We start from the raw sequence: 5,326 nt of genomic DNA, 5'->3' as shown, positions 1-5,326 counted from the left end.
AATCAGATGCTGATATGCCATCAGATTATGTAGAGCATTTGTATTTATTAGAATCAAGGACTTCGCGGACTTCAAAGTAACCCCAGTCTACGAGTTAAAGGGCACGTAACTTGACCAGAATGCGTCACTAGTCCTTGAAAGAGTAAAATGATATTTTTTAACCGAAATTAGTTCAGAAATGTACCTCCGATTTTACGTAAAATACCTCTATTACTCAACAACATTACACCTCGTAACGGGGAATTTCTGATGAATTGGCACGTGTTTTTAACGTAGGAAAATTCTGGTGAATTGGTACATGCCGGAAAAAACGCGTTTCTAACGTATCCGTGTCGTCAGGGTTATCCGTGTTCTCTAGTAGCACTGCCAAATATTCAATCACCATAATTCACTCATACTTCGAAAAATAGATGGCAGGCAGCAATATAACAAGTATTATACAGAAACAAACTGCATGTTAGGTTCACAACACGTACACGCACATTCCAACATGTACCAATTCGTTAGCAGTCACAGGTGAAGGAACCCTTGAACTGAGACTATTCAGCCCCTTTCCCCAATAAATTTTGAAAGGGGCTGTTCCGGCCCCCCTCCAATAATTCATTAATACAATTTGTAAATATACAATACAATGCACCCCTCCTCCTCCGCTTGCGTACGCCAGTACGTTTTTTGTGTTGTTTTTTCCTGCAAAACAACACTGTAATCTTGTGTTTTTTGTGTTGTTTTGCAGGAAAAAACACTAAACCCCCCCCCCCTCAGAAGGAAACAAAAATTTTAAAAATTTTAAACCCCCATCGAGAAAATTCTACGTACGCCTATGATACGGGATGACTGGCATCTTTCACCCCCTTCCCCCCTCAACATTTTCTTCATGTCGGCGCCTTTGTTAGAAATTCCGCAGAGGAATATGGACGCTCTGTTGGAGAGATTTTTCGCAAATGGATGAAATCCTTTCTTTCTTACAAACCGAGCATAACTCCGGTTTATCACCATCTATGGGCGATCTACTACCAAGTGAGTTGTGCCGAAAGTGTAACTGTGCGTGTGCACCTAACAGTCTGAGTGCATATGTAGTGTGTTTGATTTTTCAGTGCTGCCATTTATATTTCAGAAGTGAAGAGAGTGATGTGTTTTGATAGAATTACATTTGTACGTCTGGGGGCAAGACCTGTTAAAGGGGAGATCGTATTCGCGCCCTGGAAACCAAAGAAAACCAACTTCAACCTACCACCACTGTGGCGACGGTGGGGTTCGAACCCGGGAACTTACGTCACTATGATCACTCGACCACCACAGCGGCTGGGTGATACACTATTACTAAAACCACACATGTACCTCGTCCATATTCCTCTGCGGAACTTCTAACGAATTGGAACACGTTGGAATGTGCGTGTCCATGTTGTGAACCTAACGTGAAGCTTGTTTCTGTGTAATGCTTGTTATAGTGCTGCCATCTACCACATATTTTTGGAACTATGAGTGAAGTATATTGTTTGAAGATTTGTCTTGCCCCTGGTTTAGCAGCGCGATGGTGATTCGCACAGAAAGCCATGGGATTTTTTTCCCCCATAACTAATTTTTGTGACGGATTAGTTACATTTGACAACCGATGGGTGACACTGTAGCTCTCTCAGCACTTCTGCCGGTCAATATTTAAACAGATATCGACTGCTTTACATAAAACTGACTCAACTTAAGCGTCGCCAGTCGGTTGCAAATGCAAATGTTCCAGCAATAAAGTTTCTTTCGTTAACAACAAAAAATTCGGTGTCTTTTTGTGTGAATTTTCATGCAAGCTGTATCTCATGCCGCTTCATTACGGATAAATTGTTTTTACTTTTGAATCGCCCCATGTACATGCCAATTGTTTTTTACTATGGTAGAACCTCTCATTAACGAACACCCATGGGATCAAAAATTTTACGGGGCTAACGAGGGTGTGTCCGCTAATGAGAAGGTACGATATACAGTGGAACCTCGTTTATACGAAGCTTGGTTTCAGTCGCTAAAATGTGTTACTGTGTGTACAATACATACATCAGTAGTTATGCATAATAACCAATCGTCTCGGTAGAGAAAGTTTGATTAAATTTCACTACATTTACCACTTTTACCGACGATTCAAATAACTCCCAAATAAATTTGGAAAGTCTGATGAATATGGAAAAATTTATATATATCCTTTTTTTTCTCATTAAACCAATTATTTATTTGTACCCGTGCACGATACAAGCATATCTTGCAATAAAAATAAAATTAAAAAATCACTATGAAGAAGATAGACATTAATAATAACATTGTCTTGTAATGTTGGCTTTCTCTTCACACATCCCAACAAACAAAACCAACATTACCATTAGAATTCACTATCCTGGATCATAGTCATGTTCAGTTAATCAAGTAATTAATCGGTAATTTATCATATTTACCAACACGAGCTTCGGATTAAACATAATCTCAGTTGAATGTGATAAACTCGGTTTATGACCAAAAACTAATAAATTAGAGTTTGGAAAAAATAAATTCGAGTTTGTGTGATTTTACTGTAAGCTATAAAGGGAGTGAAATATATTAAAGCCCTATTCTACGGGACCGGGATCAGAAAAGAGTGTCCGTTAGGGGATGTTCCACTGTGTTATGCTGCGTTATTAAACGAACAGGAAAATATCTTTTTTGAAATCGTTGAAGAGGTGACGAAATGGTTCAAGGATTTCGATAAATAAAATTTACTTTAATAATTCGAAATTAATTTTAAGCAAACTCTTTTCATTGGCATCATAACTCTACGTTCTAGAAATTTTCTCCAAGAATGTGAATAAACCTCGAGCTCATTTTTATTCCAAAAGTAAAGAAAAAGTACTTAAAAGACTGTAAATATTATTTCTTAGACGAAATAGTTCGATTCGAGGTCAAAGTTCAATGGCCTACAGCGATAATAAGCGTTTATCTTATCAAGATGGACGATGTCTCTCTCGTCCACTCTTTCATTTCAGTGGCGGGCTTTAAAAATTGTTATTCTTCGATAACTTTTTCCTTTATCATTTCCGTTTTGCGATACGCATTCGAATCACAACTTTTTTTTTTGTTCTGCTTTTGCATTCAAAGTAGATTAAAATTATAAAGCCACACATATTTTAGCTTTAATCCTGAATACTTTCCGCATAACTACGTATACTAATCTAAGGAGCAAACACAAAATCCTTTTAAGATTTACTCGAGAGAACTCATAAAATTGATTAATAAATGTTTATATTCCTTTTATTTTTTGTTTTTTAACTTTCAAATATAGGATATGCCTGTGTCGTACAATTAAGTACAGGGTGATCATAAACAATTTTGGCAAAATACTGTCGAATTCCGTTTCAACGAATAGTTATAGTGAAAATCTCGTTTTAACGAACACTTTTCTAATTCCCTAGATAAGTTTACATAGGAACAATATAAAAACCTGGAATTCCTTTATAACGAAATTTCGTTGTAACGAAGTGATTTCTCCAGTGTCTTGAAGTTCGTTATAATGGGATTCGACCAGGGCCGTCTCTATTCTACCGGTAGAATAGAGACGGCCCTGACTCTAAAATCATGAATGGCGTTGAAACGATACCTGCAACGTGATAAACGCCAATGCTAGACGCGGACAAAAAAAACATGTGGAAGCAACCAATGATCATACTACTACCCAGTGTTATCCGAAAATATAATTTTGAAGGGTAATTTCACTCTCGTCCAAAATTTTAAGGAGTATTTTTGTAAACAGAGGGGGTATTTTTTTTTTTTTTATCAGTGAGAAATAACTATTGAAAAAAAATAATTCATTGAGTCCTCACTCCTCGACGAAATTTGGAGGAGTAAAACTGAAATTTGATGCGTATTGTCGAACACTGCTACTACCGCAGAGTTGGCGCACCAACTTCTTGGTTTCAGTCTGCGTCATGCGCCGGCGTTTATGGCGCCGTTCTAACACCATTCATGGTTTTTCACTACGCTGATCACTTTGCATTGCATAAAAGTGGACATTATCATTTAAATTTTTCGAAATTTTGTTGTTGTGGCCGTAACCACGAGAGCTAGAGTTTCGTTTTTCTCCTCATTCTCGAGTGAATACTTTTAAATACTTAATCAGGGTTCCTACAACTTTTGACTGAAAGATTTCCCTGACTCAAATAACCGAATATTTTCTTAAGCATCAAATTACTGAATATTTTCTAAAACATCAAATCCTCCCAAAAACTGTATGCAATACCATAATACTTATTAAAAAAAAAAAAAGCAGCATATCAAGCTTTACATTTCATTAGATGGACAGCAAATGTTTTCTTTCTTTTATCCAAAACAATGAATGATAGTGCTCTTGAATATTCAACAGTAATTTTTGAACAAAAATTTTTGATCATTGCATTAGCCAATATGCCGGAAAATAAGAATTATAGATTCAGAGCAATTCTTAAATACTTGAACTCTAAGAATTGATTGAAGTGGCCGACTTGAACCTTGTTTCTCTACATTTCAAGGTCCAATTTGTTTCGTCAACTTCATTCCCAAATAGGCCGAGCTTCAAGGTTTTTTTTTTTTTTTCACCCACAGCAAACTTGATTTCATACTCATTCTCATAGCTATACTATAACTTAGGGGTTCTCAGACTGTGCAGCAACTATACTCTTGTCACTACTGGTGACTGTGTTTCTGATTATAACATTCAGAGTACTGTATGGAAGTGTTAAGTTATATAGATGCGACTTCACTTTTATTGGTATAAAATTTACTTCAGAAAACTGTAAAAAAAATTTTTATCAAATATTTTTTTTCTGATATTGGAAGCATGTTTTTGTTTCTCAGTCATTTTTTTTATACAGTATTTTTTGACTAACAAACGATCTGCATTTACTTAGTCTACTAACGTAACTATGAATTATTTTTTGCCTATAGGTTGAATCACAATTTTTGACTTCAATGTTTGTCAACACTCAATATGTGATTCTTATCCCCTCCCTATTTTCTATATATTTTCTATATTTCAGGTACCCATGAGTGAAACTACCTACCATCAAGATGGGTAGCAGCAGTTGTCACAAAGTTAATTTCTTAATTTCTTTCAACTCCGAAGAAAGCAAGATTTACGCAAAAGAAATTGATTTTTTTTTTTTCTACTACCACCATGGTATGGCCTTTAAGATGGAGTTTCCAAAGAAATACTTCGAGGCATGGAGATGAAAATGCGTTGATTTGGTATAGTAAATACATTACATTCTCTATACAGTTGAATCGCATCAATTCGGTTCAAGGTAATATCCAGAAAAACAATTTTGTGTTGTCTGGGCAACCG

Source organism: Pholcus phalangioides, unplaced genomic scaffold (genome assembly GCF_987345545.1).
Source record: "Pholcus phalangioides strain wild (caught in Gottingen) unplaced genomic scaffold, Ppha-v1.0 ptg000015l_1, whole genome shotgun sequence".
NCBI lineage: Eukaryota > Metazoa > Arthropoda > Arachnida > Araneae > Pholcidae > Pholcus > Pholcus phalangioides.
The sequence above is the reverse complement of the archived record's forward strand: the minus strand, read 5'-3'. Positions refer to the sequence as shown.